The 13,675-nt window shown below is 44.5% G+C and overlaps 1 pseudogene; it reads left to right on the top strand.

Annotated features, from left to right (window-relative positions):
• The window catches only part of LOC119169661 (cell adhesion molecule Dscam2-like), a 270,685-nt pseudogene that overhangs the window by 89,969 nt on the left and 167,041 nt on the right, over window positions 1-13,675 (top strand).

Below are 13,675 nucleotides of genomic sequence, written 5' to 3'. Positions count from 1 at the left end.
CATTTCGACGTGACGCCGTGCACGTGCTCACCGGCGTTCATTTCGTCGGGTGACGCTAGCGCTGCCACGCCAGGCACCGATCCTGCCATATACTCACAGGCGCGCACCGCGCTGCGTTGCTTTGACGCATGCGCGTTTAAGCACGTCCGGCGTCCCTCTGTCACGAAAAGAGGGAGACGCAGTGTTGTCTGGGTAACGCAACGGCGCGATATGCAGCATGTTGCGTTTCGCGCCGATTGGCGTCGGGCCGGGTCGACGGACGCTGGTCGTGCCGTTAGCACCTGGCGTCAGACGATAGAGTTCTCACGTTTTGCTAATGTAGCGTCGCTGTGCCCAGCGTGCGCGCGCGTCAACGCTACATTGGAGTATATTGGGCCCTACACGATGCACTCGTGGCTGTTTAGCTAGCTCCAGATATACCGAATGTGGTGTTACGTAACGTCAATAGATGACAAAAGTATATGACTGGTGCCAACGTGATAATCCTTACACGCATGTCATGTATGAACATGACAATATACTAACCTCATAGGGTGCTCGTTATTGTTTCGCTAGCTCCACATATAATAAAGTTGGTATCACATGACGTGAATATATGACGAAAGTAAAAGACACATCCAAACATAATAATCATTACATGGAAGTCATGTACGGCATCATTTTCCTCCACCTCGTAACGTTGTGTTGATTTCAAGGTGACATATTAACCTTTCTCATTTGTGCTTCACATATCTTCGATTCTGACTCTATGTGGGATCTGCCATTTTTTCTAAGCTGAGCATCCTATTTGAAATGTTTATCGGTTTACTGTAAGTGCTACAGGCCGTAAATTCTTTTTACTACAATACCAAAACTTGAATATGGTTGTTTCATTTTTCCAACACGTGACTCATTGTTGCGATGTGTCTGCTCGCGTGTGAAACAGACTAACCAGTGTCACAAAACGAGCGCTCAAAAAGGGCGCGCCGCCAAATTCTCGTGACGAAACGCCGGAGTGACGCAGCGAGGTCAACGATAAAAAAAAAGAAAACAAGCATCCGAAGGCTCCCCGGGCACGCGTACCTCTCCCCTCGGAAGCGTAGGTTTGCCGATGAAACTCCTCACCCCACATCGGCGGCCGAGCAAGCCCTGGAATTTTCTTGATGGAAAGGGGCGTGGTCATGCCGGGTTGAGTCATCCGTCATGGATGGCCCCCGTATCGTCTCGCCCTTTCCCCCAGCCTTCGCTGCGTATCGCGCCGACGAAATGATGATAACTTTCTGGAATCTCGCGCGGAAGGTATTTAATCGAGCAGCCGAGATGGGAGATCAGGAGAAGACGGAAGTTAGCGCCAGAGCGCGCAGGGTATTCCGCCGTGTAGCCAGCGAAGGTTTTGTCCGCAGTGACAAAGCAGGAGAAGAAGAGGATTTCCACCTGAGGGGTGAAGGCTCGAGCTACAGGCAAGAGCGTGTGTCTACCGCTATCGAGCGAAGACGCGTGGCAACAGCTGCGAGTGTGAAGCCGACGTGATTCCGGCAAAAAAGTTTGAAGCTTGGAGAGCGGCCAAGTGAAGACGTGAGGTTTCCTGGAAGAGAAACTTCGGGGACAGCGGAACGACAGAGGTTTCCTGGAAGAGAAACTTCGGGGGCAGCGGAAAGACAACAACGCTGGACTTTGAGTGAGTGATTCTCGGAAGAGTCTCATTAAGACTTTTGTTCCAACAACTTTGAACTGAATAAGTTTCCAAACTCTTTAGTTTTTAAGTGTCTTGGTTGTTCGATGCATGCGACTGCATTGTAGTGCGTATTGTGGTCTGTGTCCGCTGTTTCGAGTGTGGCTGATAGTACTGTGTTGTACATTCTTTGATTGGTGACACATTGTATTCAACTATTGTAGAGTGTGCATACTTGGGTATTGTTTTGATCTGCCATAATTGAGAATATAATTTTTTTGTTTATCAACTCTCGGCTATGACTTGTTCTTTGGACCACAGCCGGCGTCCGCTGGCGCACCAAATAGGACCACTTCTAGATTGTCCACGCTTTCGTGGTGTGGTTCGGGGGGCCAATACTTCGGCCCTTGGAATTAGCTCGGCGATCGCCTCCCGAATTAACGGGACCTGTGACAACCAGCTGTCATTGGTGTCACAGAGTATTATTGCTGTTCTCATTAGCGTTTTTTAGCAGCTTGCGCACGTTTTTTTTAAATTTCTGGGGACCAGCACTACAAACAACTTGCACTATTTCGTAAGGTTGAGCCTTGAATATGTCAAGTGTGAACTGCAAACACAACAAAGGTCCTCGTTTCAATATTGCTGAGAGCACCGTTCAAGGAAGAAGGTGGCCATATAAAAGCCAGTTGAAACGCTCTTGTGAAAGTCTCGTTTACAATGGCCGCCAACGACAAACACTCACTCAAGCAGACGGTTCTTTACAACTGCTCACGCATCTAACGTAGTTAGAATTTCTCCAAGCGTGTGCGAAGCTATTTGAAATACTTGAAGAGCCTACATATAAATTGAGAGCAGCTTGCCATTTGATTTCGTTGCCAAGAAAGCTACCGTGAAGGAGATTAACGGTTTATTGAGTGACTACTATTGTATAACACAGTCGGCACTTTGTAAATTCTTTATTATATTTCTTATCAGCCAGGCCCATTTTGCTAGAGCCTCTATTTTGTAAGTTGTTTATCGTAAAATAAATTTTCTGCAAACCACAGTGGGAACGTTCACAGATGCGTGCCAATCAGCGCAGAGCGTTTTTGGCTTAGAACATTTATACAGCCTGTAGGAATTTTCATTCGCTGTTCAGCATCAGCTTGATTAAAAGTTTCGTTCGCATGGAGGAACGATATTCGCCAAATAGCCCGCTCTTTATTTTTCACGTAATTGATTTCGCTTCGCAAGCGTAATAATACATGACCGTTTATTAAAGTATTGATTTGAAGCGTACTTTCTGAAGCAATAATGTACGGGAGATTGGTACTCGTCAGCATCTACAGGTATGCATACACGGAGCTTTACTGCTAGTTGTGTTAATTTTACTTCCCGAGTGCAGTACTATATTCAGGCCCCTTCTACGAACAGAAATATAGAGAAAGAACAAAGGGAAGTTCATGCATCACTGTCCAAAGAGCGCCCACGTCTCAGTATAACTCGCGTGCATGTTAGTTCCCAGAGCACCACAAAACGAAATCCATAAATCTTGTCAACACATCGTACTAACACTTTTTTGATAGCGTACTTTTTCAGGCAGTCGTTTTTATTTTTTTTCACCTGGATTAGGCAACAATTTGCATAGCTGGTATGCGTATTGTCTTTTTGTGTCATTTCACAATTCTTTTTATTAACGGTGAGCCGCAGAAAGGTAGGGCGTGTATATATTCTGAGCATGTTGATTATATTTAGCGGTTCTTTATACTCCATCTTCTCTTTACTTTCTTTCGCGCGTACGTGATTAGGCTTCCCACACAAAAAGTACAGAGTGGGAGTCTGAGTTAGACTTCTTTCGCACACTTTTCGCTTCTCACTACTTGTGCTGCCGCCATTTTTTTCGTTTCGTATGTCATCTCATCGTTATTCTGCTAGCTGCGCAAATCCATTCTCTAAAAGCAACCCACGTTGCTAGCTCATCGTGTATTCCGTGTAAAGCTCCGACGCCCGCGTTCTCACTTCTGACACTATACTTCGCGTGCCTTTCGTTTTTCCCTTTACCGAGATAGTTGATTGCTTTTGCCATCTCTACCCGAACATTTATCTCGTCCATTCTTTGTCTCGCTCTCTGCAAGGCAAACCCTCGTTGCGGTGGCAAAATAAGGGAAACGTCACGCGTGCACAGCTGGCACAGATTCGCCATAAGGCTCTCGACGCTTCTCCGAACGATTCTGGAGCACAGCACGTACGCCTTTCTCGCACTTCGCAAGCAGAACGTGGACAAATGGAACTGTACAAGAAACACAGGAATAGAACTGTACAAGAAACACAGGAAAACGCAAGCTTACCTGTGATGAATTTCATGGCACAGCGTGATTTCGCGGTCGTCTCTACAAGTGCGCGCTTGTATTTCTAGATTAGTCTCTTTATAAATCGCTATTGTGCGAGTGCAGGAGCGACAATTGTACTATTCATTTTACTGTACTAAAGTATGTTCTAAACAAGATTTTGTAGTTTCGATGATCTCATTAATTTCCGCTGTTTCTTCACAAAAAATCACAGCATATCCACGGAGTGAAGCAAAGCGTCCGTCCGCCCTTGCGGACGTCTGTGCGACCATTCATGCGTGCATCTGTCCGTCTGTCTGTGCGTCGATACATGCGTCCGTCCCTGCATTTGTTCATGCGTCCATCCCTGCGTCCATCCGTCCATTCATCAGTCCCTGCGCCCGTCCATGCATCTGTCTGCCTGTCCATCCGTCCATCTAGTGAACTCTCCAAGCACAGCCATATCGCATCTTTTCATTATATATTAAGCATATAGAAGTAGCGCCATGCAGTAGACATTCCAAAGACTAAACGGGAAGTGACACTCACGCACTCTCTTACGGCCTGCGCTTTGTGTCTACTTATCACCTTTCACCGCCTCTATTTTATGGCTATATACTAGTTCACTATATTCATGGCACTGCAGCCTAATCGTCGCTAAACCCGTTAAGAAAAATGTATTGTCACGGACGTCAATAAGATTCAACAGAACATTTTCTTATTAGGCATAAAATAACAATGATGAAAAAACAGACCTTATTTGCATAAATATGAAACCTTGCTAAAACCAAGGAAGTTACGCCCAGTATGTTTGACGTGGCAACCCTTTCTCGTCAGATATATAGTGCTCAAAGTGCGTCCTTCCTATACTAGCTTTTTCAGTGAGCATCGAATTCAAGGCGAATTTTATTAGAGAATAAGTCACCACTACTTGTCTCTGTAAGTTATTTAATCAGAAACAACTATCTTTTTTGTTTCTGATTAACGTGCGCAGGTTTCCTTCTCAATTCAAAAGAGTGCGCGTGTGCCGCTCCTCTAGTCCGGCCGAGGAGGTGGCTACCTACTACTACGACGACGACTACTACTAGTATTACTACTACATACATTGCGGATGCATGCCTCACGGCATAGGGAGCTTCGCCCCCAAAACTATGGGCCATCTCCTTGAAGGGAACCCTGATGAAATGGGAAGCCGCAGCGGTGCGCAAGGCGTTGACCCGGTTGAAACGGGCGTCGACGCGGGTGCTGGATGAACGTTTTGAAGCAAAACTTGGTGTAGCGTTTCCTGGAGCAAACGTTTGTTTGAAACGCAAAGACACGAAAGGAGGGACGCTTTGAAGACGCTTGCGCTTGGCTTCCTCCCCTGGCGTCTCATTCGTGTTACCCGCGCGCTTTCTCATTTCTAGAACGCGATCGGTGTTCTTGACTTGCACCTCATCGGTATCGTTTCCGACGCTAGCGTTCGGCTTCCCTGGCTCGTGCCTCGTCGGTGTTCCAGGCGTGACGTCGCCATTCGCGAACTTGATCGGCTTTGCTAACCCGCAACGTCAACGACAGCCGGGAAAGGTATGCGCACACTAGCGGAAAGCATGCCCGGCGGCGTCCCGCCTGTCTAAGTGATTGCGGGGCAAGCAGCGAAGTGCTGTCCACATTGCCGGCGTCGTGGGTCCACGGCCTGGCGAGACAATGGCGCGCGAGTGCGCGCAGAGCACCTACCGCGGCTTCTTCTCGCCGACAGATGGAGATACATGATACCTTAATGACGCAAGTGTCAATTAGAGAGATTGTCCTAAATTTTTGCTTCCCGGAGATCGAACTTTATTCACAGGTAAGTTTGGGGCTGAGTAGACGCCAACCTATAGTTGCCGGCCAAAAGCTGATATCGCTTCGAACCTTCATAAGCTAACATTTTAAATGCGAAGCATTTCTTAGCAAACTTCGGAGACTTTGCGCGTATCTATCTACCTATCTATCTAGCCGCCTACGAATTTTAGCTCTCCTGGCCGTTTCGATAATGGTATCAATACCAAACTTGGTATGACATAACATGACTCTATTAAGAACATACTTGAGAAGTAATAACATGAAACGTCATGACATGGATATCATGAATGTCATGACTAACAATTTATGGTCCTGCAGCTCTTGCAGTGGTTTCGTTTACATGACATGTTGCAAAACTGGTATGGTATGACATGATTGCATGGTAAACACAAGCGACTGACGCTTACATGAAAACCATGACATGCGTGTCATGTAACGACCTGACTACCTGTCAAGCTGACGATGCGCTCGTGGCCGTTTTACTAGCGTCATATATACCAAATTTGGTATTACGGTACGCGAGTGAATGACGAAGGTATACGTTACTGGTGCAGACATAATAGCGTGTCATGTAACAACATGACTACATGCCACGCCCATGATGCGCTTGGGTCCATTTCACAGGCTTCACGTATATAAAATTTGTAATTACGGGACGTGAATGGATGATGAAGGTATGATACTGGTGCAAACAGGATAAACATGGCATGCGTATCATGTAATAACATGACTACATGCTAAGCTCATGAAGCGCTCGTGGCCGTTTTGATAGCTTCAAACGTACAAAACTCGATATTACGCGACGCGAACAAATGACATTAGTAAATGACCTATACAAACATGATAATCACGATATATTCGTGTCACGTAACAACATGACTACATGCCACACTCATGATGCGCTCACGGCCGTTTCCCGAGCGTTACTCATGCCAAATTTTGTATTAGGAACGTCAATGAATGGCGAAGGTATGTGACTGGTGCAACCATGATAATTATGAGATGCGTGTCATGTTAGAACATGACTAAATGCCACAGTCAAGGTGCCAATATATTTCGACGTAACACGGTGCGCGTGCTCACCGGCGTTCATTTCGTCGGGTCGCGCCGGCGTTGCCACGCCAGGCACCGGTCCTGCCTGGCACAGGCGCGCGCCGCGTTGCGTAGCTTTGACGCATGCGCGTTTAAGCGCGTCCGGCGTCCCTACATCACGGAAAGAGGGAGACGCAGTGTTGTCTAGGTAACGGATAGGCGCTAAATGCAGCATGTCTCATTTTGCGCCGGTTGCCGTCGGGCTGCGCCAACGGACGCTGGTCGCACCGGCGGCGCCTGGCGTCAGCCTATTGAGAGCTCGCATTTTGCTAACGTAGCGTCAGTGTGTCCAGCGTGCGCGTGCGTCAACGCTACATTTGAGCATATTGGGCCTTTCATGATGCGCTCATGGCCGTTTGGCTAGCTTCACATATACCAAATTTGGTGTTACGTGACGTCAATGAATGACAAAAGTATATGATTGGTGCAAACATGATGATCTTGACAAGCATGTCATGTAACAACATGACAACATACCATGCTCATAGCGTACTCGCAGCCGTTTCGCTAGCTCCACAGAATCTAAATTTGGCATCACGTGACGTGAATAGATGACGAAGTTAATTGACACATCCAAACATGATAATCATGACACGGAAGTCATGTACGGCATCACTTAACTCCACCTCGTTACGTTGTGTTGATTTTAAAGTGACATCAACTTTTCTCATTCGTGCTTCACATATCATCGATTCCCACTGTACGTGATATCTGTCAATTTTTCAAATTATGAATGCACTGTAAGCCAGGTAATACTACAGTAAAAATTAAAGTAATTGTGATTGAAGAAGAAGAGCGTAAGCCCAGAAATTGATCAGAGAAGGAATTCTGAGATGACCCCGTAGTTATATCAAAGAATGCATTCGAGAATAGCGATGTGAGATTTATAGGCATGGGTTGGTAAACTCACTTATGAGCTCACTCACTGAGACTTACTCTGACTAAGATGAAGCCGTGAATTTGAGTGAGTACGGTTGTGTAGGGAGTCTTATTACTTGTGAGCAATGAGCATGACGTATATTTTTTTAGTGAGTCTGAGTAAGCCCTACCTTTCTTTAATGCCGACCCGTGTTATGAGACTTGAAAAACAATGCAATAATCAAATAAATAAATATCACATATGCTGACACACACACACACGTACTAATATATATATATATATATATATTAGTACGTGTGTGTGTGTTTGTGTGAGAGAGAGAGAGAGAGAGAGAGATACACCTTGCCCTATCACCCGAAATCTTGCTTTGTGCTATCAAGACCTGTACTGTTTCCACGCCCACAAAAAAGCGAGTGAAAATCACAAGCAAATATTTACGTTATCATCGTAATTCTTGCTCTTCTCTATCGTTTGAGTAAGCTTTTCAGGTTTGTTCCTTCATTTCTTGCTACATTCAAAAAAATAAAAGTATGTTTGGTGTGAAGCACCACGTGTACGTCTGTGTTTACTTCCTGAATTTCCTTCGAGAAAGAGTCAGATGTCACGTAGTCAATCCTTTTTATCACCATGCTATGGATACAAGATGCCTAGTTGGCAATTTCTGAAGGATGATTCTCCGTGCTTCAGAATTCAATCTGCGCGATACGCCATACCGTTGACTTCTCCTTCAACAGTTTGTCTAAGCCGAGCAAACAAGACTGCGCGAAGTGCGCTCCACTTTCAGAGGGCACTCACTCCACTTTCGTGCACAGCGTCTGCGCACTTCATCTCAATTGTCATGACACTGCGCTCTTGTCAGAGATCTTGTCCCCCCGTGTAGCCGTAAATCCTGTTCCAGGGATGTTGCTTGTGCAATGCGACACCTTCTTCACTGGCTGCGTCAACACGGTTCCCTTTGTCAAACGCTGTGTATGTTTGCTAGCTACAGCTGGGCTACCCCATGGCAACTAACCGGCTCTCCTGTGTATATGTTCGTGTAGAGACATGCGAGTACTTGTTGATTATTTAGGACTAGTGTCTTCGACTAAGGTTGTACGAGGACACGCTTTTGCACACACATGAGCAAGAATGTATTATGGGAAAGCTTGAACGAATCTGGTTCCTGAAAATACGCACTCCTAGCTGAACAACATGTCACAAATACCTAGTTTATTTCTATTGATGGAATGGCGGCTTACACGATTGCTGAAATGTATATTGTAGGTTGTGTTGTTGATTGATTTGTGGGGTTTAACGTCCCAAAACCACGATATGATTATGAGAGACGCCGTAGTGGAGGGCTCCGGAACTTTTGACCACCTGGGGTTCTTTAACGTGCACCCAAATCTGAGCACACGGGCCTACAACATTTCCGCCTCCATCGGAAATGCAGCCGCCGCAGCCGGGATTCTGCATTTCCGATGGAGGTGGAAATGTTGTAGGCCCGTGTTGTTATCCACTCATTCCGAGGCTATTGCGAATCGTGAAAACATGTAAGCATTAGCCTGGTGCCCCCTGCTTTTGTTTAATAGGACGTATTACGCTCATTAGGTCTCTTGTTGTGTGTCCACGATGCCGACTCAATGCTCATCAAATAGGTTCATGAGTTCTTTCTTTTTTTTGAATACAAAATTGTAACCATAAATTGGCAATCTGTCAGTATATTCTGCACACGTCTGAGGTTTCTCAGCTGTTCTTTTTTTGTGTATTTGTTTGTTTGCTACGGGTAGATGGCCGGCTTTCACATAGCACATGTACATTTGGAGACGGTAAAAAGAAAACCTGCGCCTTAAATGAGTTGGAAAGACAGCTTACCAGCCTAAACCTCTATATTTTCTCTTTAATACTTTTTCCAGTCATCTGCTTTCCTTTTTTTTTGTGAATAGTTGCAAAATTTTACACGTGTAAACAACTGGCCAACACTATTTTAATGCCATAGTTTTTCAATACACAGCATAAGGCAGCTTCGATCACACTATGCTCTTATACAGAGAGATTTGGCAGCATCAAATTGAACCAGTTTACTTACCGAAACATTGGCACTTGCCCGTTCTACTACTACTGGCTAAGAATATTGACGTTACATGAGACTTTTGTGCTGCCTAAAACTATTCTTATCTACCAAAGTGCGACGTTCGCAGCGTTTCTTTAGAATCGAGAGCATGATGGTTTTTCACCAGCTTTGGCATTTACCTGAAATCAACAGCACAGACGTTGTAATGATCACCAATTTGCAGAGTTGTTAGCCCAAGTCTCTTCACGGAAATTTAGCTTATCGAGGCTCTTACACTGTACAGCATTGTCATAGTATGACGATCTCTCAACTTTTTTACGATACGCAAGACACGTATACAAAGGCTAAAACAATATTTTAATAATACTTATTCTACACAACCAGTGCTTTCGTTCTTTGGTTGTCATTTTTATTTTTTGCATACAGCGAAATTGTGTCCTCCAGCAACATGCCAATTTTACTTTTTCATTTATCACTATTGATGATATTTGGACATATAAGATACGACTGCAACATTTCGCAAATGAAATGTCACCACCGTGCTTTCGGACTTTCTGTCGCTGGGCCATTTATTTTAAGCGTTGCAACCAATGTCAGTGCCATTCCGTTTTCGAGACCTTTTTTTTTCTTTTTTGTGGTCTACACAATAAACGCACGCGCGCTTGATAAAGCTGAAATATAAACGACACGAGATTTTTTCAAACAAAATCTTATTGATCGTCGAATAGCGCATTCTTCAATGCCACGCTGCGTAGTGACTACTTGCGTCAGATCTTGCGTTGATGCATGCCTTCGCAACTCTACCCTTTCAATAATCAATCATCGGGACGACCTCACACGTCCGAGCTCATATTCTAAGTCCGCAACGGTAGACTGACTTTCGGAGAACATTCCGCATTGTTTTACATCTTGGCTTTGATATCATTGTAAATGTGGGCTTTGGTACATACTCCGAGAAGAAGAGCTTGCGAAACATGTATGCGTATTCCGTTGTTCAGCTTTGGGGGTTTTTTTTTTTTTTGCTTACTCGTCGAAATCAATAGAAGCGGAGAATCTTTTACGACTTGAGTCATTACCAATTTGTAAGGTTGGTGGTGTCGCTGAACCTTGTACTACACGGTAATAGCCTACATACATTGCTGGTTGGTGGCGTCGCTGAACCTTGTACTACACGGTAATAGGCTACATACATTGCTGCGCGAAATTGCACGCTTTCACTTTCAGAAAGGGTATGACAATTTCTTGCGTAAGCGGACCAGCAGTGCTCAATTGATCGCTTGCTGCGCCTGCAGTGAGGTATAGAGTCATATAGAGTATATACGATTCTCTGAGGTAGACAGTCAAGCCGTAGACAATTTAAAAAAAAGCAAAGAAATGTTACTGTTACGTCTAGGGCTTTCCAAAGCAATGCGATGGATCTGTTATTAGTGTCGTCCCTGAAATGTAGGTCGGCATGTCTACACCGACATACTTTCCGTTATTAGACTCATTGCTGGGAAAAAAGTACGTTCCCGAAGGTACTGAATGCTTCACACATCAAGATGTTGCTCGATGTCGCGAACGATCGCCGAGACAATTCAGCGGAGCAAAGTAGTGCCTGCCTTGGCCTTTGAGAAATGTGCTTTGCTAGCAGGCGGCCTTTTCAGTCTCTCGTAATAACTGCTTATTGCGTTCGGACACGCTTCACGGTAGAATAGGGGTGCCCTTATCTAAGCGTGATACTTGATGTGCCTAAATTTAACATTCACAAATAAACATAAGCTTGATCCAAATGAAGCGCTCATTGGTTCATCCGCGTGAAGCAATGTTACAGGCGCTGCATTTTCCTCCAGGGAATAAATGACTTCTGTTTCTTGTGATCTGTTCACAGGTGTAGTTTCTTTATACAAGTGCTGGTTTCAGAACCAGATAAACGAAACCACCCAGAGGCCATGATAGCTTACGGAAGACGAGATTCATGAAAGTTGATAGCATTTTCGAGAAATTGTAGAACGAGCGAATCAAGTTAAACTTTGGGGCGCTTCATAGATGAAATCATGTGAGTGATCAGTGAAGTATAAACTGAGACGACGGTAATTGTACGATCTTTCAGAACCCAAATGTCTCCGCTGCAAGTAAATGGTGTCCTTAGTACGAAAACACCAAGTCGATTGAGTTACTTAAAACAGCTTTCCTTTGCAATATCTGTTGTTTTATATTTTTAAGTTCTCTTCTATTTCGCGCTTTCTTGTTGTGTTCTTCTATTGTTATACGTGCCTGTACTCGCGTTGTGCCAAGCAATGACAGCATATAAAAGCTGGGGCCCTGAAAGTGCTCTGCACCCTATGTACTTTTGGTGGATGTACAAATTTTCTAGTTTCGGCAAGACCGTGCACGTAGTGTGGAATCGACCTATAGGTATACCTAAATGAGGGCCTATTTTCATAAAAAGTTCTTGTCGGAGGCCGCATGCTTTCACAAGAAAAAAAATCTCGACAAACCTTAGTATTTTTGGACGGCCACAGTCGAAAAAAAGCCTTCGATTTTATTTAAGTGGATACCTATGAGGGCTCTGTAGTACTTGTTGAGCATACACATAAAGCGCTTCCATTCAGTAGTCGACGTTAATTAGAACACGTGACACAAACATTATAGTGCTGGACGTGGCACGTAATTAACAAATGTTTCACTGTCGGCTAGAAATCTTTCCCTCTTCTTTCTATCAGAGATTCAGTGATGCCATATGCCAGAATGACTCCGCTATATAAAAGGTCACTAGCACAAGGAGAGTCGCGTTCAAGAGAAATGAAAAAACAAAACAAAACAAAGTGTGCTCAAGATGATGAGGCGCGTGTGACGTAACTTTTGTCACCCTGCTATCCCCACTTAGCTTTCAGCCTGCTTGTCGGAACGAGAGAAAAGACAAAGTAATAATAGCATGCCATAAATTTATATCTCCCCTCCTGCTTGACGGAGTCTGAAGTTTCTTGTGGTGGTCAATTCGGGAAGCAATAAACTCCGTTATGGAAGTCGCCTGAAGGTTGCTTGAAATATTCCTGCACGGCACCTTTAAGGAGCAAGAGTAAGCAAGTATTTATATTTTGTCAACGCCGAAATGTAAGACTTTAAAATAGGCAAATTCTTCGTAAGTATGCACACATTTGTTTCACGCCTGTGTGAAAACGTGAAGTTCAAAGTGAATTCACTAACGTCGAAAGTCGGCCAAGTTGGTGAAGGGCCATCTTCTGTAGAAAAAAAAAACTGCGCAGCAGGACGAGACAGGCAAAAAAAACGATCAAGAAGTGCACACTCACAGCTACTTTATCGAAAGAAAGCTAATAAACTGAAATGGCTGCAGCAATTATGACGTGTCATGGTCAATGAACAGCTCAAGTTTTTTTTTCAATAAACTAGTTTGAGGGTGCGCTTGTTTGTTGGTTCTTTCTTTTTGTGTGTCCTGTGCCGCCGGGCAGTTTTTTTTTTCAGCGTAACAGGGAGGCTTGTAACGATGAGCAATCATTGAACTGTTCATTTTGGGTAAGCTTTGTTCGTTTTTTTTTTTGCGCTACAAAACATAAAGATATGGAGTAGCCGAGCTACTATGAACCTCAACCTCTGATTGATTGATTGATTGAATAATTATTTGATTGAGTGATTGATTGATTGATTGATTGATATGTGGGGTTTAACGTTCAAAAACCACCATATGATTATGAGAGACGCCGTAGTTGAGGGCTCCGGAAATTTTGACCACCTGGGGTTTTTTAACGTGCACCCAAATCTCAGCAGACGGGCCTACAACATTTCTGCCTCCATCGGAAATGCAGCCGCCGCAAAACCTCAACCACTTCACAGCAAGACAGTTCCAAAAGAAAGAACTGAACAGGGAT

The sequence above is a fragment of the Rhipicephalus microplus genome, chromosome 2, assembly GCF_043290135.1.
Source record: "Rhipicephalus microplus isolate Deutch F79 chromosome 2, USDA_Rmic, whole genome shotgun sequence".
Lineage (NCBI taxonomy): Eukaryota > Metazoa > Arthropoda > Arachnida > Ixodida > Ixodidae > Rhipicephalus > Rhipicephalus microplus.
This window is presented reverse-complemented; position numbering and strand designations above follow the sequence as displayed.